Genomic DNA, 23658 nt, shown 5'->3' on the forward strand with positions numbered 1-23658 from the left:
GTGCTAACTTTAGCCCCCCTCACCCCCTAAAGGGCCCATATCTATACAGGAAAGAATGCAGAGTCCCTGTAATCACATCTATGCAGGTAAAAGTTACACTCTCTAAAACCAAAAACACAGCACCCATGGGACCGGACAACATCCCAGGTGCGTTTTATACAAACTTCAGAATGAAATGGATCCCCACCTAAGCACCGTGTTCAATCATAGTCTCACGTCAGGCTTTGTACCCACTGAATGGTGCACAGCAACAGTTATCCCATTCCATAAAGGGGGAGCCTCCACTGATCCTGGGAACTATCGCCCTATTAGCCTGATGACCCTGGTTTGCAAGGCTATGGAGCTATCATCATGGAACCCATAAACAAAGACAATGGTAACCTCCAAAATCTGGAACCCACCCAGTTTGGGTTTGTGAAAGGCAGATCATGCCTTCTGAACCTGATCGACTTCTTTGAGGCAGTCACCAAAGCCACAGAAGAGGGTAAGGTGGTTCACACAGCCTATCTTGACCTCGCCAAGGCTTTCGACACCATCCCCCATTCTGGAATTATAGCTAAACTCACTAAACTAGGTATAAATCCTTATGTCACAAGATGGGTTAACAACTCACTCACTGACAGAACCCACACTGTAAAAGTTGCAGACTCCAAATCTGACCTCAAACCAGTGACAAGTGGAGTACCACAGGGTTCAGTCCTGGGACCTCTCCTGTTTGGTATCTACTTCTCTGAAGTACAGGCTAACACAGAAGGCCTCTAGCTAATGAAGTCTGTAGATGACTGCAAACTAGGAGCCATGGTCGAGTCCCCAAATGATGTGGACATCCTACAGAAGGGCCTCACTGAGACAGATGCCTGGTGTCAGAGGCATGGCCTCAAGCTCAATGCCAAAAAGTGCACTGTCATCCCCTTTGGTAAAAACTCTGTATCCATGAACTACCACATAAACGGCAGTCTACTTAACACAGAATGTGTGATAAGAGACCTTGGGACCCAGGTGGACAGTAGTCTCTCCTTTGATAATCACATCGCCACAGTAGTCAAGAAATCCTTCTATGTGGCACACCTCATCACAAAAGGGTTCTCATCCAGGAAAAAAGAGGTCATTGTTCCCCTCTACTCGGCACTCATTAGACCCATTATACAGTACAATGCCCCTTTTGGAATGTATCTCATAAGACATCTGCAGCAGCTGGAAAGGCCACAGAAATACCTAACAAAGAGGATTACTGGCCTCAAACAGATGACCTACACTGTCTCAAAAAACTCCAGCTTTACTCTGTAGCATATCACCTACTCAGAGGAGATCTCTGCCTAACATATAAAGCTATGTTAAACCCAGAGCTGTTGGACATGCTACACCTAAAGAAATCCCAATCCCCCTGAGCTACATGCTCTAGGGACCTAAACCTTGTCACCACAATAAACAGGACATGCTGGAGGGATAGATTCCTGTCCCACAGACTTCCTATACTCTGGAACAAGCTACCCATCTATGTCAAGCAAAGTTCCTCATTAGCACTCTTCAAGAAAAATCTTGATGAGTGGATGGGAATTAGGAAATACACCCCAGGGATCACTTCTGTGGCTCTGCTCAACAGGGACACAGGAAATTAACTTTCTTGGGTGGCGTAAGCCAGGGAACCATGTTGGCTAGGCTTACTTAAGCCCTTGGGCCAATAGCCTAGTACTTACCTATGAACCTATAAAGATAGGAGAAACTCCTGAACACTGGTAACAGATTTAGAAGCAGCCAAACAGTAAGTTGACTGTTTATGTATTTTGGTTCTAGAGGTAGTGAAATAAATTGCAGGAATTCATCCCTTCAGTCAAACGTATACTGGAAATTATTTATACATTTTGCTTCCCAGGTTAATTCTACTGGGCAGAACCCATCTGCAGGGAGGACTAGGAAAGAAAAGCTCCCAGAAATAGCTTTATGTTAAAATATAAAGTATAAAAACACTGCAAATTACAGATGATATTTTCAATACTAAAAACAAGGAATACAACCAGTAAAATGACAGTAGACAATGCCTGTACAGTTTAAATAGTGGAAGAAAGAACACTGACTGCTTTTGGATCCTGTGCATTCCTGCTGTATTCTACATTTGTCATCAGTGATGTATGTATTTCAAACTTTTTAAAGCATGTTGTCAGCTCAACTCCATCTGCTGCAGGCCCTATGTGGGGGGTAAATTGCCACGGAGCAAATTCCTATGCCATTTTCAGTACCCTGCATCAGCTTCCTCTCCCAAACATTTCAACAAAATATCTAATCATTGGATTTTTACAGTGTCGTCATTTTGCTGTGGATCACCTGACATATAAATGTAAAGAAACAAGGCCTAAAATATAACATTTTTGCTGAGGATTTGAAGCTTGGCTGTGGGCTAGCAAATATTTAATGTGTCCTGAGTGATACAACACACATTTTTTTTTGTTGAGATGGAATGCCATAAATTACTCCATGTAAATTTCTAGGAAATATTTCTACATACTGCTGCTGGTTTCTCAAGTATACTGAATCTTTTGATATTCACGTTAATTAACATTTCAAGTCTTAGAGCACAATATAGTTAACTATAAATTACACTGCAGTGAAATTAAGAAAACCATTATAAATGCATGTCCTTACAAAGTATTTCACTTCACTTTATTTATCAGCAGACGTACTGCTAATACATAAGACTTCAATGTTTTTTCTTTTATGGAGGACAGAACATTACAGCAGAATAACCCAATGAAGCAGAACCTTTTTATTTACTTGTAGGACAAAGATTTGCATACAGAGTACCTCTGTTCCCATTACTGACAGTATAATTTTCATCTGGGATGAGAAAAGCAAAATTCCTTTTTAAATCACGTGAGAAGTCAGTAATGAAGAAGCAAGCATTAAATTAGATTGCTTTATTGCGTTTCCTTGTCATCCACAGAATATTTGTGTTGGCAGCCCCAGATTCTTTGGGAGAGTTCCAGATATGCACTCCTCTGTTCTCCTTCTGTCACAGATGTGTCCCATCTCTAATACCAGTTTGTGCAGGTTATCATGAAGCACATGTCATCTGCCTTCTTGTTTCCCATCTGCCTCTGTGGGAGTTCAACAACATCCCTGCTGTTGCTCTTTTTACATGCTAAAACACAGGAGGAATTCTGTGCTGTATTCTTGTTGTTTTCCTCAGCAGTTCCAAAAGCCAACTGACCATTATCAAGTGTATGGTCACTACTTTGTCCACCACCCATTCTCTGTAACATGAAAAAAAATATAAAAGATTAGTCTTGAAATTAGACAATTGGCAAGTTTAATGTGGGAGTGAGAAAAAAGCACAGACCAGTAAATGAAACACTTGCATTATTTCAGAAAAGAGAAAAATTATTTCCACTCTACAAAACGTACCTTGAAACAATACTTATACCCATCTGGTTCAGTAGCGTTGAAACAATGTTGTTACACTGAAATAACAGAGTAGGGCTAGCATGCTTTCAAATTCTAATAAAACTCAAGTTTTCTGAAAACAGAAATGTTGCAAAATGGCTTGTGTCCCCACATTAACTACCTTGGCACTGCAAACCTGTTACCATTAAATCACAATACATAATAACATTAACGCTGATTAGTGTTGCATTTTTAATCATCACAGAAAAAAAGAGATACATTTATAAACTCAAAGGACCCAGGCCATCACCCAATGACAACTAGCCATTCTTCCACAAAGTGGGTGAAGTTTCAAAATTGATGGGGTTGAGCAGGATAATAGTAGTTACCTGTCTTATTCAGCAATGGTGTAATGAAAAGGATTAGTGCAAATTAAGATGGCACTAACGGGCAAAAAAACAGCACAGCACTTTAGAATGTTTGACACTCTGAAAGGTCAAAAGGTAGGGGAAGACTGACTCTACTCAATTTATGACTGCATGCTTGGGTCTTTGTTGGATGCTTCACTTTACTTATTTATTTATTTGTTATATTTGTTAATTTGTTGTCCGACTGGGCCAGAAGCCCGTTTCAGCAGACATCCGGGGAGAAAAGCTTCACAACAGTAACAATACTAACAATAGTAATATATACAGATACAAATACCGATAACAGAGTATACAAATATACAGAGAAACATTAATCAAGCTCTTGAGACATTTGCAAATGCATGAACAGTTATTAGCATAGTATATATGAATCCATGTGCAACTAAGTATCAGAAATAAATAAGCAATTCAGCATAGAGATGAAGAGGGGAGTGAGAATGCTAGAAGAATCAGGAATCAGGGGTATATTTAGGAGCAGAAAGGAGATTACAGTAAGGGAGCTGGTAAAGAATTAGCCTGAAGTATGTCAAGAGCACAACCAATGACTAGTTAGGTAGTCCTTTAGGAGCTGTGTGAAGTCATGGTAGTTAGGATTTTTTGCAATGGCCTGAGGAAGAGTGTTCCAGAATTTGGCTATTTTGTGAGCACAGAGGGAGTCACCATGACAGCTGTGGGTGTAAGTAACCCTTAGCATAATTTTGTCAGAAGATCTGAGGGTGCTGAGATTAATACTAGGTTGGAAATAGCAGGGCAGTTGCTGGGTTTGGGACTACTTTTGTGGGCCAAGGTAAGATGACTGAGCAATAAAAGGTTGGGGAGTTCTAGCCAGTTGAGCTGTGTGAGAGCTGAGCAGTGGCGAGACCTGTATGGATCATTAGTGGCATAATTGGCAATTTTATTGTATCAGGATTCCAGGTTGTCGAGGTCAGTCTTTCGCAGGTTTGTGAATATGAAAGATCCATACAGGAGGGTGGATAGCAGGTGTGACTGAGCAGTGGCCAGCCTGGTGCTTTGAGTTAGGTATGGTTTGGCCCTGTATAGGGTGCTAAGATTAATGTGGACTTTTTTGATTGTCAGATAAATATGTTTATCAAATTTTAGATTATCATCTATTGTGACACCTAAAAGTGTTAGTGGGCATTTATTACCTTGGCTCCATCTGAGGAGAAGATTGTGAGAGGGGACTAGCAAGGTTTGGATTTTTTTGTTTCTGAAAACTACTGACTTAGATTTGTTGGGGTTTAGTATGAGTTGGTATTCAGAGAGGTATTTTTCAATGTCCTGAAAATAAGTTTGCGTTTTTATTTGAAGTTCCTGGAGTGAGGTGGCTGAGCAGATAAGTGCATCATCATCGGCGTACTGTACTATGGAGGCTAGTTGAGTTGCAGAACTAAGGTTGTTTGTAAATATGATAAAGAGGAGAGAACCAAGTATGGAACCTTGGGGTACACTAACCGAGATGGGGAGTAGGGGGGAAAGAGAATTTTCCCATTTAGTAGCCTGTTGCCAGTTGGAAAGATAGCTATGGAACCAGGTTAGGGATGATGAGTTGTGGCCATAGGATGAGAGTTTGTTTAGTAGTAGCTGGTAGAAAAAAAGGTGTCAAAGGCTTTGGACATATCAAAAAAGATGGATGAGACAAAAGCTGGCCAATGGTGTCAGATAAAGTTAGTAGGGCAGTGCTGGTACAATGTTTAGGCCTAAAACCGTGTTGAGAACTGGAAAATAGGTCATTATTAAGGAAGTGGTTAATGAGTTGGTTGTGGATCCATTTTTCTACGATTTTTGCAAGGGGGAAAAGGATAGCTATGGGACAGAAGTTAGTTCTTTGGAGGGTCTGCCTTTGTGGAGGGGAATTATGTGTGATATTTTCCAGAGAAGTGGGGCATATTGTTCTGCAATAGAATGATTAATCAAAATAGATATGGGGTAGTCAATAGAAGGAGCGGCAATTTTTAGAAATTCATTTGGCAGTGGCTAGACAGCAGGGTTTAAGCTTGGTTAGGAGAGTCTTTATATAACAAGTTTGTATGGGTGTAAAAGAAAGGGGTTGGGATTAGCTGGAGTAAGGCTGGGCACAGTAAGAGGTTGTCTGGCAGGGAGGAGATAGTGTTTATAAAGTGAGAGTTGAAATTGTGTTGCAATAGGGTCAGAGTAGTTTGACGCGACTGGGGCCGAGGTTGAGGAGATAGTTGATGGTTTGCCAGAATTTTTGGGGATTGTTTAGGTGTGTCTGTTGACTGGTTTGGAAGCAAATTTATCTTTTTTGATTTGTTTCTTTGCTAGATTTCATAGGTGCTGGTAAGTTAGGTGGTCTACTTTATCTTTGCCATGCTCTAGCTCTGCGTTTCAGTAGCACTTTGGTGTCATTGGTTAGCCAAGGAAGGTGCTTGGCTTTTGTGTGCACTTTCCTAGTGGGAGCAGGTTATTAAGTGCTTTAAGGAAAGTGTTGCTGAAGTACTGACTAAGTGTAGGTGTTAAAGTGGTGTCCAGTCACATTGTTGGAGTAGCAAGTTAAATGCATTGGGGGTGAAGTTTGTCTTGCTACAGATGTATTTGTAAGTGATACTGCCTTGAGTATGCACACGTTTTCTGTATAGAAAGGTTGGAAAATGATCACTGAGGGAGTCTGGAAGGCAACTGGCTAAGTAACTTAGATTAGGTTTGTTAGTTAAGATCCAATCTAATGTTGACTGCTTATTGGAATGTTTATCTGTACGAGATGGACAGGTTATGGTTTGGATGAAGCTGAAGAGATTTAGAAAGTTGGAGGGGTTATTGGATGAGCAGGAGTGCCAATCAAGGTTAAAGTCACCAAAAATACAGCTGTGTACACTTACCATAAATGTAGATGTTCGAGTTTATTCACTGTTGCAATCATTACATTTGGGTTATATGCTTGCAGGTAGCCCTCAGTCAGTATGATTAACAAAGTCTTGGGTCCTGCGTCAGTTGCTGTCCCTTCTTCCATGACGTCAGGGGTATAAAACATGCAGCCGACGCCATTACATCAGTTTTTCTTGCCCCAGATGTCAGATATCCCCCTAATGGGAAGCAATTAGACATAAAAGCACAAAGATATACCTCCAACAAAAAAGCAAATACACCAAAAAGGCTTTTAAGCATAGTAAAGGAAAGTAGAGGTATAGCCAAAAAGAAGTCAGGGGGCTGGAGGGAGGGTAGCCAGGACTGCAACAGTGAATACACGCGAACATCTACATTTATGGTAAGTGTACACAACTGTTCTATGTTCTTCGTGTTTCACTGCTGCATTCATTGCATTTGGGTAGATTCCCAAAGCTATAGTTGGGAGGAGGAATTTAGATAGCATTAGGGCCAGCTATAAGGCCCTGCAAGACTGCACTGACAAAGCCAGCTCTGGATTTAGAGAAAATTGGCAAATGATAATGCTTGGTGAAAGTATGTACAGAACTCCAGGTAGCAGCTTCTGGGATGTCCCTGGTAGGGACACCTCTGAGAAAGGCTGTAGAGGTAGATGCAGCCCTGGTGGAGTGAGGTCTGATCCCCTGGGGGATAGGTTTTCCATGGTGCTTATAGCAGAAATGAATGCAATGGCTTAACCATTTAGAAATAGTTTGCTTTGAAATAGACCAAGAAAAAGCGAAAATAAACTCCACCAAACTCCAAAAAAGGATGCGGAAGACACGATAGCCAAACCACCTCAGATTTAATGTTTGTAAAAAGCAAAAGCACACAGCACGAACACTACGTATAAAATCTTGCTTATACCAAAACATGAACGCCTTCCCAGTACAAGCGTTTTCGTCCAAATGGACTTCATCAGATAACCTGTTACACAGTCACTTACATCTATTATACACATTTAAAAATGTTTTGACCAATCAATTGTCAAAATAAACTTTCAAATCAACAAATCAAGCCTTAAAACTGATTAAAAATTCATTGTATTGTGCTCTCCATTTGATTATCTTTAATTAACATGAAATTCATTATAAACTTATAAAAAGTATGTCTAAAATTGCTTCCTCATAATAAATATTCTAATAAATATTCTAATAAATAAATTAAAATATGTTATTTGCTAAAAACAATTTTTTCATGATTTTTTCATCATGAAAAATTGTTTTTAGCAAATAACATATTTGAAGTCCATTTGGACGAAAACGCTTGTACTGGGAAGGCGTTCATGTTTTGGTATAAGCAAGATTTTATACGTAGTGTTCGTGCTGTGTGCTTTTGCTTTTTACAAACATTAAATCTGAGGTGGTTTGGCTATCGTGTCTTCCGCATCCTTTTTTGGAGTTTGCTTTGAAATAGCCTTCCCCTCTGCCCCTGCAGCAAATGCCACCAGCAGTTGTTCAGATTTCCTTTGAGGTTTAGTCCTGTCCAAGTAGAATCTAAGTTGTCTGTGCACATCTAAGGAATGTAGTATCAATTCCCCTTTATTCTGTGGATTGGGAAAGAAGGTTGGCAAATGAATGGACTGATTAAGAGCCACACTGGATACCATCTTGGACATGAAGGATGGATTGGTTCTGAGGGACACCCTGTCCACATGAAAGATGATGAAAGGCTCCACTGCCATAAGGGCCTGTAATTCAGATACCCTTCTAGCTGAAGTGATTGCTAAAAGGAAAGCTGTTTTCCAAGAAAGAAATTTTAAGTCTGCAGTAGCAGCTGGCTCGGAAGGAGGTAGAGTGAGTTTCTCCAAGACAAAGTTAAGGTCCCAGACTGGGGTTGGAGCTCTCCTGGGTGGTCTCAAATTTTTGGCCCCTCTGAGGAACTGCTTGAGCAGTGGATGAGAGAAGAGGGGAGGTTTTGTGTTATAATGAGCTGAAATGGCTGAGGCATGGATTTTAATGGAGGAAAAAGACAGGCCCTTGTGAGGCATCTCAGTTAAGTATTGTAAAATCTGAGGCAAACTGGGTGCTGCTGTGCTCATCCCTTGAGATTGGTTCCAGGCACAGAATCTTTTCCATTTTCCAGCATAAGATTTTCTAGTACTAGGCCTCCTTGCCTCTAAAATGATATCCATCACAGGTTTGCTGAGGGATGGTAAAGGAGAGATTAAGTAATTAGCCAGGCTGCAAGGTTCAGTGTTGGAAGCTGAGAGTGCAGAATCTGGTTCTCCTGCTGAGACAGCTGGGAAGGAGTCTGAGGCAGGTGCCACAGAGATAACCATGACACACTGCGCAGAAGGGGGTACCAGTGCTGGCGCGACCAGTCTGGAGCAATCAAAATCATCCTTGGTTTGTCCTGTTTGATTTTTAGTAGTACTTTGGAGAGCAGAGGCAGAGGGGCGAAGGCATAGACTGATAGGTTTTTCCTGCTGAAGGACAGAGCATCCATTTTCCAGGCTTGTTTGTGGGGAGTCCTTGTGCAAAATGTGTCCAATTGGTAGTTCTGGGGAGAGGCAAACAGTTCTATATCTGGGCTCCCCTATTTGCTTGTCAACATGTTGAAAATCCTTGGTTCAAGTTTCCACTCCTGTGGGTCCATGAGGTTTCTGCTTAGTCCGTCTGCTAGTGTATTTAATTTTCCTGGCAGGAATTGAACTTGTAGGTACACTTGGTAGCTCAAGGCTGTGTTCCACAATGCCATGGCTAGTCTGCAGATGGGGTAAGAATGTGTACCCCCCTGCTTGTTTATATACCAAATAGCAGTGGTGTTGCCCATCTTTACCATTAGTTGTCCTGGAAGAATGTGGTCCTTGAAGGCTGTCAGAGCATTCTGTACAGCTAACATTTCTTTTTGATTGATATGCAGGTGCATTTGACTTGGGTTCCATTTGCCCTGAATACACTTCCCTGCCAGGTGAGGCCCCATGCATAGTCTGATGCATCTGTTGTTAGGGTTTGGGTGGCAGGGGGTGGTGTGAAAGGTAGTCCCTTGTTTTGGTGGCAGGCCTCTACCCACCAAAGGAACTCTAGGCGTAGGTAAGGTATGATAGGAATCATTGTTTCTAGGTCTTGAGAATGTTGACACCACAGGCTTTTTAGATACCACTGTAGTTTCCTCATATGCAGTCGTGCATATGGAATTAGAAGATTGCAGGAGGCCATGAACCCCAAGGCTTGCAGTATTTGTCTTGCAAATAAGCAAGGTTTTTGTGGCCACTTGTTTGAAGTAGGTTGTCAAATGAATTTGCTTTTCTGGCATGAGGTAAGCCATCTGGGAAGTTGCATTCAAGCTTGCTCCCAGGAATATAATTTGTTGACAAGGTACCAGGTGTGATTTCTTTTCGATTATGGTGTACTCCAGACAAGTTAGAACCCTTTTTACAAAGGCCAGATGATTCAAAAGTATGTCCTGGCTTTCTGCCTGAATTAGACAATCATCCAGGTATGGGTATATTTGAATATTTCTTTGTCTGCAAAATGCAGTAACTGGAGCTAGGCACTTTGAGAATACCCTGGGAGCAGTGGATAAGCCAAAGGGCAGTGCAGAGAACTGATAGTGCGTGTAGCCTGCTTTGAAGTGTAGGTATCGGCTGCAAGATTTCCTGATTGTGATGTGCAGGTATGCTTCTTTTAAATCTAGTGTTGCCAACCAGGCATCTTTGCCTAGCATAGGAAGTAACTGGTGAAGAGTCAGCATCTTGAATTTTGGAATCTCCAAAAAGGTGTTTAGAGTAGACAGGTCCAGGATAGGATGCCGTGAATTGTCTTTTCTGGGTACCAGGAAAAGTCTCAAGTAGAAACCTTGTCCCTTTTCCTCTTCTGGTACCAGCTGAATAGCCCCCATGCTTAAGAGAAAAAGTACTTGTTTTTGGGTCTCTGCCCACTGATTTGGGGGTAGGTCCGGCCACTCGTTTGGTGATGGCAACGTGTGGAAGTGAAATCTGTATCCCTGGGACACTATTTAAAACCCATTTGTCCTGGGTAATGAGTTCCCAATTCTTTGCATGAAGAGCAATCTTTCCCCCCAAAGGGGCAGTCAGTTGATAAGTGCTTGGAAATTTTAAAAGGAAGTCATTGAGACAGTTTACCATACAGGGGAGTCTTATTATTCCCAGACTTGGAAGTGGAGGCTCCCCACTGCTTAGTTCTGTGAGTCCCCTGGGACTGAAACCTATGGTTTTGCTGTGTCTGGGTTTGGCTTGAGAAGACCTGGAAGGGGCTGGAAAGGACCAATTCTTAGAGGGCCAGTGCCTACTAAATCTAGGAGGCTGAACTTGTAAAAAATCTTTAACAGTTTGCATAGATTTAGCTTTATCTTCCATCTTTTTAAGAACTTCCTCAGCCTTGTTGCCAAGCAGGTGGCCCTAATTTAAAGGAGCATCCAGCAATTTAGCTTTAACATGATCAGGCAAAGATTGATCTTTAAGCCAAGCATGCCTTCTGAGCACAGACCCAGTAAAAGCAGCCCTGCAAGAGGCCTCTAATGAATCAAAACCACATTGCAAAGTATGTTTTCCAACTTGTTCGGCAGAATGAATTAAATCCTGTAATTCTTTATTTTCCACACAGTCAGGAATCAACATAATTTTCTGTTTAAGTAGTCCAGTAACATGTTGCTGATATTTTAACATATGAAACTGGCAGTTTAAAGCCCTAATGGCCAAGGGTGCAGAAGTATAAACCTTCTTACCCCATCTATCCAGCGCCCTGGAGTCTCTATCAGAAGGGGTAGGATTTTTAGCAGTAGAAGCCTTAATGACCATGGGCCCCTGTGAAATAGTCTCTGGATCTGCAATAGGATTTTTGAAAAGGAACTTGTGGGACTCAGGGACCCTGTAGTATCTGTCAGGTTTTCTGGGAGCAGGAGGCAGGGAATTAGGGGCCAAACTAGATTCCGAGAAAGCATCATCAACAATGTCTAGTACAGCAGGAATAGCTAAGGACCTATGCTGAGGTAGGAGAAGAAAATCCCTAAGCCTCTTTTTTGAATCAGAAAAATCCTGGCTTTCCCAGTGGAAAGGCTCCCTTAGAGTATGTAAGGTTTCCCCAAAAGAAAAATCCTCAGGAGGGGAAGCAGAGGGAATACAGTTCTCTGCATCAGAATCCTCATATGTAGGTAAGGGCAAATCCAGATCATCAGAAGAGTCAGAAAAAACAGAATCCTGATCAGAAGATTCATAATCAACTTCAGTCCTAGGCCTCTTAGAAGGGGGGGGGGGGTTGGCTACCCCTGATTAGAGTTATTAGATCTTCAGCCAATCTTATCATTTGTATTTTAGGCCTAGAGGCCTGAGCATGTGGCCTGGGCATCGTTTTTTTAGACATGGGTCGAGATTTAGGTCTAAGTAAAGAAGGAGGCGTCGGTTTAATATGCAAATCCATAGGCTTGAATACACCCTCAGAAGCCAGTTCCTGCACAGCGGCTCTGGACCCATCCAAGGTAGAGATATCCGCGGGTTCCATAGTTGAAGCATCTCGTGGGATATCGGACTCCGAATGGGTCTCAGTAGAGGCCTGCGAATCAGAAGTAGCGGGTATCAGGGGCTGCGAAAGCGCCTCACTGAGTACCGGCGAACTGGCGAGTGGTTTAGGAGAAGCGTTGTCGGCAGTTTTGGACCTCGGCGGCCTGTCTCTGTCTTTATCTTTGCGTTTTTTCAGAATCCCAGTAGTCGGATGGCTAACCAATGACATTTCTGGATAATTAAACCGAGAACCGAAATATTTAGAGGCGAAAATATACCGACGACGGATAGTGCGCTGATTAAATAAAGCACAAAACCGACATCGAGGTACATCGTGGTCAGGGCCTAGGCAAGGAATACAGTACGAATGAAAATCTTTATGAGGTATTTGCTTTCCACAAGTAATGCCATTATTAACTTTTAATGACATCGGTAAGGAGCAAGAAAAAGTTTCCCCAATGGGGTACTTAGCTTTAGTTGAAGACTTCGGTTCTGAAACTCGAAAATGAAAATTTCAGGAGTCGGCCGACTGGCACTTGCGAACTGCTTCTGCTTCAGGCACGGCAAGAAAGACTGATGCAATGGCGCCGGCTGCATGTTTTATACCCCTGATGACCTGACATCATGGAAGACGGGGCAGCAACTGACGCAGGACCCAAGACTTTGTTAATCAGGCCGACTGAAGGCTACCTGCAAGCAGATAACCCAAATGTAATGACTGCAACAGTGAAACACGAAGAACATCTATAGCTTCTTGGCTGAAGCTGGTAGATGCCGAGGAAAGTGGACTGAGGAGGACTTTATGTGCCAAAAAAAAAATCAGCAAGTTAAATTATCTGAAGTATAACTTTATGTTAATTTTTTGTTTTTAAATGGAATACTAAACTAGGGAAAACCCTTGTTACAAGTCTCTGTGGAGGGAAAAAGTGGAGAGCTAAGACATTAGATTTAACAGGGGAAAAGTGGACTGATAGTAGAGGGTGATAGCACATAAACCAGAGTTGCAATAGACAGTAATAAAGGGCAGCGTGTCCTTGGTTAAGGGGAGGGGGCTTGGGAGGCTAGGAGACAGCATGGACACTAGAGAAACTAGGTGTACTACGGAGAGGACACTGGGTGGGCCATGATTTGGGCAGAGAGCTGAAGCTAGGCAAAGGCTCGCGGTGTGGTGATGTACAGGTAGCCTATACACATAAATTGGTTATTAATAACACCAATTTATACCAAAGAAACGTACATTAGCAGGTGACTCGGTTTTGCAGGATGCTTGTGGGGCTCGTTATGAGCACTTTATTAAAGAATCAGGAACACAAATAAGCAATTCAGCAATACCTGAATTATGACAAAATTTCCATTCTAAGCTTTAAGTTAAGGGCATCAAAATGTTACATAAATAGTTCACATATTTTTAAAGTATTTTTACCTACTTGTACTTTACAATATCTCATATATATATATATATATATATATATATATATATATATATATATATATATATATATATATATAATATTTAAATGCTTTTACGAAACTTATTTTAAACTGCTGATTATTTCCTGTCAGCTGACTATACAGTATTATGTGATTTGCATGATGTTATTTAAACCCTTCGTGATCAGTGATTTTTGCTTCTGAGGAAGTCTGCTTAGATCAAAGTTTTTTTTTTCAATTATTGTCAGTTAAATTGCTTTCCGATTCTTTGGTTCTTTGGATTTTATTTCAGGTATGTTACTGCTTCTATTTGGTGTCCTTGTTAACTACCACATTCCAGTGATGTGCTGTAGGCGATCCTCTAACATACAAATAGGTGTAGGTATCATTTGTCTTGTTCAGAGTTGGACTGCTGCCTTACGTTTGATAAGGATAGTCTCTGTCTCCCCATTGCCTTGAATAGGACAACACAGGTATCAGAAAATTAATGAATGCATTCCAGTTGTTCCTCTTACTGAAATATTCTGCAGGAAAAAAAGACTGCTTTGTTACTTCTTCATTTTCTTTTAAGTACCATCTACATCAAATTTTTACAGCATTCTTGCAAACAAAATACCATAAAGGAAACTCAGAATGCAAGTGGTGGAGAAATGAACTGCGAAAGATGAAGAGTAAAAAGTACAGTTAGTCAAAAAAATATATTCTTAGAGGAACGACTACCATGATAATGTTTTTTCAGCACTACAACCCCAATCCATAAATTAAGCTTTTTTAATGAAAACTGTTAAACACACAGCCATATTCAATTTACTTTAACTGTTGTGATTTCAAATAATGTGTGTGCTTTGTTGCTTTGCCATTTCCTGTAACTATATGCAAGTTTTCTGTTGCAGAATATTTATAATAGTGTTAAAATGTAATTACAAAGGGTCAAAGGACCAGAAATTAGCTGCTGGAAATTGGAAATATGTTTAATACTGCCTTTAAGTAAAGCATGCGATGCAGTACAGATCTTTTGAATGCTATAGCACACTGTATATTTGTGCATCACATCCTTTTTCACTACAGAAGTGTTCATGACTGCCACCCATCTGGGTACCACAGCAGTAATCAGTCAAACATCTACTATTATGGTAAATTCAGTTTACAGAACTGTACTATGTTCTTCATATTGATCACTGCTGCAGCAACCTTAGCTGTATGGGTAGATTACCATTGCTAACTATATTTGGGGGATGGAAGGTGGAGGTCCAGAAGCCCCCGAAGAATTGTCCCAGCAAAGCTTGATCTAGACCTAAAGACAGAATCAAACATATAGTACTTTGCAAAAGTATTTACAAAGAATTGATACAAAGAGCTGAAAGGTTTGGTTCTATCAAGATAGCAGATGTGGACATCCAAGGAATGGAGCATCCTTTCTCCCTAATGTTTAGGTTTACAGAAAAAATGGGGAGATGAATAGTTTGGCTTGAAAGTAGGATTAGTTCTCAAAAAAAAAAAAAAAAAGGTCCCTGTGGAAAATGAGATAGGGTTGACTCGCCATAAGAGCTTACAACTCAGAGATCTTCTTGCAGAGGTCAGAGTAATCAGTAATACTGTTTTCCATGTTAAGAACATGAAGTCACAGCAAAAAAACAAACTGATATAACTAAAACATGTATTGGTAGAGCAAAGCTTTCAGGTACAAAAACCCTTCTTCAGTGCAAGATAAAAGGTAAACGCATTGAGTTACTTAAATACCAATCAAATAATCATTCAATAAAACACAGCCAATAAAAACAAATTCTCAGTTAAACATATTAATTAAATGAGCAAATAAATAAAGTCTAATTTGTTAAAGGTAGAGCAAAATTAATTGTTCTACCTTAAGCATGACATCCTATCTTTAAGAACCGGTTTGAGTGTAGTCATTTGGTTGACACCAGGCAAAACATCAGCTTGTAAAAGTGTAATCCATTCATATTCTTTCAGTTCCAATTTATTGTTAATATCACCTCCCCTAATTGTTTTCTGAAGCACAGTAACACTCTGAAGATAAAACTATGTGTTGGACCATTCTCACGAATATGTTTGGCTAGTGAGTTTAAGTTACTTCTTTTTATGTCAGACCTGTGTTCTATAATCCTATCTCTAAGCCGTCTAGTAGATTTTCCTACATAGAAGGCTGCACAGGTCCGACATGTTACAAAACATTTGATATGAGAGATTTCACCACTATTTGGATGTGTAAATATTGTCTTTATTGGCTGTGTTTTATTGAATGATTATTTGATTGGTATTTAAGTAACTCAATGAGTTTGCCTTTTATCTTGCACTGAAAAAGGGTTTTTGTACCTGAAAGCTTTGCTCTACCAATAACTGTTTTAGTTGTATCAGTTTGTTTTCTGCTTCTTCTTTGGACTTCACAAGCTGCTACTTAACCACTGTTCCTGTTTTATTGATAAGAACATGAAGTCAGCCAGATTAGCTGGTTCAAATGGAGCAATTGTCCACTTCTGTAACACAACATTAAGATCTCAAGGATGGGCTACCAGTTTTCTAGGCAGCCTTATGCAAAAACCCCTTTCAAGAACATTTTGACAACAGACTACACTGAAAATGGATGGTCCATGGGCAGACATGCTGAAATGGCCGATAAATGAACCCAGACAGCAGAATAAAAAAGGTCATAGAATAGTAACTCAACCAAATATTGTAAGACCAGATAACAACCAACCTTGAATGGATGCTGGTTATATTGATGGCACCAACTAGAAAACCTTTTCCATTTGCTACTTAATGACCATCTAGTAGCAGGCTTTCTTATCTCCACTAGTACCTGCTGTAGACCATCAAAAATCAGGTGCCTGAAAGGAAATAAGGCCCTATCATCTAGGCAGTCAACATAATATGACTGATGTCAGGGTGCATCAAACACACCTGCTCTTGTATGAGTAGATTCAGTCTGTGAGGAAGCTTGTGGTAACTACCCCATCTATTTCCAAATGAAGGGAGAAAAACAGCTGCATGGGCCAGAAGGGAGTCACCACAATGATCTCAGGAGATTTTTTCAGAAGTACCCTAGATATTACTGGAAAAGGTGGAAAGGTATACAGGAATATCCTTGTCCAAAGAAAACAAAAGGCATCTGTCTTCCAGGCCTTTTTGCATGGAGTCCTGGGACAGAAGTTTGCCAGCTGATTGTTCAGAGAGGAGGCAAAGAGGTCTACTTGAGGAATTCCTCATAGATGGGTCATATCTTGGAAGACCCCCCCCCCCCCATCTAGTTTCTCTCTGATCCTGCACGGCTTGTCTGCCACTCAGTTTTGCTCTGACAGAATGTAGGATGCTTACAAAGTGAATGACTGTGCTGTAAATCTATATCCAAGCTAACATGGCTAGTGTGCAAAGGGGGGAATGACCTGGCTCTGCTTTGCTTTTTGATGTACCACATGACTGTGGTATTGCCTGTAACAACTTGAAGAGGTCCCGGGTACCAAAGATGGTTTAGAGAGTTGAGTGCCTTGATCAGGGTAAGCATCCCCTTGATATCTATGTGCTTGTGTCTGTCCTTGATGCCCCACACTCCCTGCACTTTTATGCCTCCAGAAACTGCTCCCTAAGCAAAGTTCTAAATGTCTGTGGTGACAGACTGCTTTGCGGCAGGAAGGGAGAAAGGAAGACCTGGATTTAAGGATATCTGTTGTCTCCACCAAAAGATTTCCTTCTGACAAACCCCAGCACTGGGATCTGAAAAGATGCAGGGTGTTAATGCTGGAACCAGAGAGATTTCAGATACCACTGTGTCTTTTTCATGTGTAGTCTTGCCAAGGGTATCATTAGAATCACAGATGCCCCAAAATCCTGAGGTATTCCCTTGCAGAGACCAAAGTCTGAATGGAAAACCTTAGAAATAGATTTAGATAAAGATCTATTTTTTTCCTGTGGAAGAAAAGTTCTTTGATCTATTTTTTCTTTTCCTGTGGAAGAAAAATTCTTTGAACTGAGGAGTCTAGCTGACATCCCAGGAACACAATCCTGTATGAGGGAGTCAATAAAGAATTTTGAATGTTCTCCTGGAATCCCAGTTCATGCAAGAGGGTTCTCACCCAAGAGGGAGATTCCTGACATCTTGAAAGACTCTGCAAAGTTAAGCAAGTCATCTAAATGTGGAAAAATATGGATACCCTGGAGCCTGCAATGAGTTATAATCAGATCTAGATACTTTGTGAACACTCAGTGCAGTAGATGGTCCAAATGGTAAGGCAAAGAACTGATGATGATTCAGATGCTCAAAGTCTTAAACATTTGAAGTCTAGATGAATAGGGAAGTGATGATAAGCATCTTCGAAGTCTAGTGTTATCAGAAAACTTGAGAGAAAGAAGGAGTAACAGTTTTTGAAGTGACAACATTTTGAATTTGGGCACTATCAAAAACAGGTTTGGAAAAGAAAGATACAGAATGAGTATTTTCTTTCTTTGGCACTCAAAGCATCCTTGAATGACCCCCCACCCCAACTGGGAAGGAGGAACTGGTTCTATCACTCCTTGGGGCAGCATGTGATGAAGAGCACGAGGAAACAAAAGACTCTGATCTGTAGGATGTGGAATGACCACCTGGAAAGGAGGAATTTCTTCCCACTGCCATCTGTAACCTTAACAAATGCTTTTCAGAACGTATTTGTATGAAATAATCTGCTGCCAAAGAGAAAAATGGAGATTCAGACTTTCTGGACCATTATGGGAGGAGGTCCCAAAGTTTCTTCAACAGTCATTCAGACTTGTTGGACTGTCCTTGGTTTTGGAAAGTTTGAGACTTCTTTTTGAACCCCCTTGCCATTTCTCCTTGAATGCCTGTTTACCTGAACTCTGTTGAGGTTATTTATTTTTTTTTTGTCAAAATTGGATGAGGAGAAAAAAAAATCCCTTGGACAATTTGAAAAAGGAAGGTTGAAAAATCTTAAGAAATTCCCTGAATTAGTTTTCCCTCTTCATTACACTTTTTGGTCCCCTCTGCGGGAGAGGGGCCAAACACTAAATCTCTGTCCAAGGCAGAATTTAAATTCTCATTTTTTACACCATCTGGGAGGTTCTGAGAATGCTGCCAAGCAAATTTCCTTAAAACAGCATCAGGGGCCACAGTCCTGGTAGAAATAAAGTCATACAAACACACTGCAAACAGTTGAGTTGTGACCTCTGCAGTAGAAGAACCAAGTTATTTACAGCAGATTTTTCTTCACAAAAAGAAACTGTAGATAAAACATTATTCATACTTTCACAATTTGTCAGAACAAACTTTAAGATACGAGCCTGACAACTCAAAATTCTGAAAATCAAAGTTGCAGAAGAATATAATTTTATCCCCATAACTATCAATCATTTTACCATCCTTGTTAGAAACAGCAGGACTGGAATTAATTAAGTGCTTAGCAATAATGGAATCAACTAATGCTATAGCTGCTGGCTAAGGTCTGAGAACAGTTTTTAAAAAATAAAAGACTGAGGAACTTTATACATCCTATCTGCCTTTTTAGGGATGACTAGCTGACTATAAAGAAAATTACAGACAGTAAGGCACAAATCCTCTAAAGCAGACAGGAGAGGAGGAATGAGTGTAGGTTCTGAAAAATCCTTCTGTATCAACTCAAAGTATGTTCTGAGGGCGTAAGAAATCTCAGTGATCTCCCAGTGAAAACACTGGGACATTCTAGTAAAAGTTTCAAAGATAAACCCCACAGGGAAAGTCAGACTCTGAGCCCTCCTCAGATTCTGAATCAGAAATCCAAGGATAAAATCCTGATTCCGTCCCTGCATCTTCCTGTTCAGATTCAGAATCTTGAATCTCTTCAGGAAAAGAGGAGTCCCTCTTTCTTTTACCAGAAACTACTTTACAAGATGGAACAATAGCCTGAATTAAACCCTGAGCCAGTCCCCATAAACTACTCATACCCAAAGAAATTTGAGGAGGGGTGGATATGCGCTTGGTTTTCTGTTTCTTTTGACAGGAAAAATGGGGCCAACTATGTTACTAATGGCAGCACCTGCTTCCCCAGGGATGGACCCAGCTTTCTGACTCAACAGGGAAACCTTCCCTTTTCCCTCTCCAAGGACTGACAAGAGTGGCTCTCCCTTGTCCACTGAGGGAACTCCAACAGCTGCAGCATACATGGCTAACCCAGGTCTACAGTGGCTGTAGGTGCTACACCACAGAGATCCACAGTAAAAGACGAGAGATCTGAGATACAATAAATGTCCACAGCAGATTCCTCCACCTGCAGCAAATTGCTATCCTGTTGTGGTGGCAAAGGCTGTTTGCTTAACTTTTTCTTTTTGTGGTTGGAAGAAGGACTGACAGTGGGACCAGTAGTCTGTTCCACAGTCATGCCAAAAATGGTGCCTCTTTCCTCTTTAAAAAGAAATCTGCTCGAGCTGTAAGACCATGAAATCCTACATGAACGGCAAGTTATACAGTCAAACCAGAAGCTCAAATATGAAGAATCTTCCATGAAATGGAAGAGGGATGGAGGAAGTACAACTGAAGAAGGATGGAAACAGACAACACACATCTACCATTATGGTGAGTACATAACTTTCATATATGATGTCTTTTCTGTCCATTCTTCAACGAATGGGACACAATCCCCAGCTACTTATGTTGTCAGGGTGGCATCATGGAAGGATAGTCCAAAGGACAGCAGACATGTTTTTAGAAAGCAGATTCAATTTTCAGTGAGAAATAAAGGAACGGACACTGGACAATGTGGCAGCAGCAGCACAGATGCCATCAACTGAGGCCCTAAAAAAGAAAGGCCAAAAGAAGCAGAGACAGGCCACGTCAAATGTGCCTTGGGTCTTCTCAGCAGGGTTAAACCTTTGTCTTTATAAACTTGAGAAATGCCAACTTGTCAACCATCTGGCTAAAGTGACCTTAGAGACTCCTTGTTCCATCTTAGCTTTTGAGAAAGATACAAACAACTGGTCTGCCTTCCTGAAGGGTTTGGTTCAATGAAGATAAAAATGCATTTGCCTATGCACATCTAGCAAGTACAACATGCACACGCTTTTGTTAGAAAATTTAGGAAGAATCCTGGTAGATGTATATTTTGATTGAGGGAAGACCTGCAGCTTCTTTAGGCAAAAAAGAGGGTTGGTTCATAAAAGAAACTCTGACTTTGTGAAAGATAATATAAGGTGGCTGGCAAGACATAGCCTGAATTTCAGAAACTCTTCTGGCCGAAGTAACAGCTACCAGAAAAATAGTTTTCCACGACAAACATTTTAGGTCCATTTTGGCAGCAGATTTAAATGGAGGTTGTGTCAAAGCCTGTAACAAAATAGTATAGCCCCAAGGAGGAGTGGGATTCTTAACAGGAAGCCTAAGAAGAAAGGTACCCTTCAGGAAGGCTTTGCACAATTTGAGGGAGACGAAAGAAGTATGATGTTCACATACATGAAAATTAGAAATGGCTGCTAGTTGAACTTAAGTAGAATAACTGGCTCTACTGTGGAAAACAAAAGTGAGAAATTGTAGTACTGCTGGGATGTATGCTGAAAAGGGGTCCAAATTGCTCTCAGAGGCCCAAATAGAGGATCTTTTCCATTTGTATACCTTCCAAGTGGAAGACTTTTGAGATGATATCAGGATAGTGCACCACTTGGGAAGAAAGCCCGGACTTATTAGCCATCATGGGAAATGAAGAAACCATGTGGTTAGTTTCACAGCCTGAATGTCTGGATGAGACATTCCCGATGAGTGAGACAGAAGATCTGGATCTGGGTCCAAGACCTAAGGAGAGTGTACCAGATTAGGCCAAAGAAAGGGGAACCAAATTTGTCAAGGCCAATAAAGGGCAATGAGGATGACAGTGATCTTCTATTGAGATGCTTTCTGCAGGAATTTGGGAATTAGAGGAGTCGGTGGAAAAGCACATGAGACAGAAGGTCAAATCGTGAACTACAGCTCTCATGGTGACTTCCCCTCTGGGGGAATTACAGCAAAGAACATGCTGCATCTTCAGTTGGTGGGAGAAGCAAAAAGATCACAGCATGGTTGGCCTGATTGGTGAAAGACTTGTAATGGCACTTTGGATTGAGAGACCACTCATGAGGCAGTAGGATAAAACGGGTTTATATTATTTCCTCGAAGAGGCGTTCCATTGAATGCCCCACCCCTGAGGACCATCTCTAGAAACCAGAAAGGGGGTAAAAAGCTGTGGTTATGAAAATCACAGGGATTTCTCAAGATTTTTCTGGGGAAAGATCTCCATGAGGCAGGGGGGGCAATCTAAAGACAGACATCACCCTTGAGGCAGAGGAGGCCCACAGAATAAGGCTTTCTGGAACCTTTCACCAAGAGGGCTTACCATTGCTCCTGAATAGTTGCCCGACTGCTGCAGTCTGGAAGACGTCAGGGGTCACTTGTCTTTGCACCCAGAAGCGTGGGCATTCATCACCAGAAATATCTGTTTGGACAGCTGTAACTAGAGGTTATTACATCCCTTTTATTTCAACATCTCCACCAGAAAAGAAACTTCCCAACATGCCACCCTCCCAAAGACAAGCAGTAACATTAGAGATAGAAAAGCTGCTAAGAAAATGAGTCATTCAAGAGGAACCACCAGACCATCAAGAATTTGGAATATACTTGAGATTATTTTTGGTGCTAAAAAGAATGGGGACCTCAGTTGGCTGAACCAATACGTCAGATATTTGAAGTTACGGATGGTCATGGTGCAGTCCATCCTCTCCTTTTTGAGGAAGGACAACTGGACATGGTCGATAGATCTTAAGGATGTATAATCCCACATCAAAATGGACAGACAATCTAGGAGATTCCTTCACTTATTTTCAGTTCAGAGCCCTGTCCTTTAGTCTCACAAAAGCATCCTGGGTGTTCACTAAATGCACGGGAATGGCTGCAGCTTATCTCAGACTGCAGGGGTTCCATGTGTTCCCTTACTTAAATGATTTACTCCTTGCAGCTCCTACCAAATCTCTTCTAGACTGGGACAGGAAGTTTTTGCTTCAGCTTTCCTCCTCTTTAGGAACTACAATAAATCACAACAAATCTCAGTTCTCTCCAGTTCAAACTCTGGCGTTCATAAGGGCTCACCTAGACAACAGTACAGATAGGCTGCCATAAAGCAGACTATCCACCATGAGAAATCAAGCCTTACAGCTTCTTTCACACTGGACACCACCAGCCAGATTAGTGTTACAACTTCTGAGATCAATGGCAGCCTCTGTACTTTAGTTCCACTGGCAGGAGATGATACGAGTGTTGTAGCGGAATCTAGCATGTCAATATTCTTTCAGACATCAGCCCATATCCTTTCCAATTTGTACATCAAACATTTGCAAAGAACATACAACTTGGTGGATGCAGTCACTGGCAGTAGCCCACAAATGTTCCTTTGTCTCTCCCTTTCCCAAGGCCACAGTGACCATGGATGTTTCCTGACTAAGGTGAGAGGGTGTCATTATTTGGTAGAGATGGTCCAACACACATGGTCCCTATCAATGGCCAATCATCACATCAACATCTTAGAAATAATGGCAGTCCTCCTAGCATTGCAAGGCTTTCAGGATGTCATCCCTATAAAAGTGACCTCTATATAGATAGATAACATCCCCAAATCAGATCCTCATGTTGTGATCTGGGGGACCTCTTGCCAACATCGAAATCCATATATTCTGTCAAATGGCTCCTGGAGGGGGCCCATATGCTTCTGATAGACTTCCATGGGGGGATGGCCCAGGGGGATTCAAAAGACCGTGGGGGTATCCTGAATGAAGACTGTATTGAGATTTACGTGAACTGACCTTCCCAATAAGATAAACTGAGTAGAATCAGGACCCAGAGAAACCAACTGAGGAGTGTGTAGAACCGAGAGGAAAAGAAAAGTCCCATCACCAAATTTGGAGATCTCTCTCTCAATGACCTTGGAGGCAAAAGCAGAGGTGGAGCCCAGGGACACCCTGCAGGGAGCAAAAGTTACTCCTCCGGAATGACAGATGAGACCAATTCAAGCTTGCTCCTAGACAGAAGATGTAGTCGAGCTATCTAATGTTTAAGCCCTGACAGGAAAAGACAGCTCC

General features: G+C 41.3%; 1 long non-coding RNA gene across 2 annotated transcripts in view; it reads right to left on the minus strand.

Annotated features, from left to right (window-relative positions):
• Positions 1 to 2643: 2643 nt before the first annotated feature.
• The window catches only part of LOC122816982, a 315952-nt gene continuing 294937 nt past the window's right edge, over positions 2644 to 23658 (minus strand). For both annotated transcript variants that reach the window (XR_006367128.1, XR_006367129.1), the window contains one exon: positions 2644 to 3248. This is a non-coding gene — a long non-coding RNA (uncharacterized LOC122816982). The remainder of the gene's footprint in view (positions 3249 to 23658) is intronic.

This window comes from Protopterus annectens, chromosome 12.part0 (assembly GCF_019279795.1).
Source record: "Protopterus annectens isolate FY-2018-M chromosome 12.part0, PAN1.0, whole genome shotgun sequence".
Classification (NCBI taxonomy): domain Eukaryota; kingdom Metazoa; phylum Chordata; order Ceratodontiformes; family Protopteridae; genus Protopterus; species Protopterus annectens.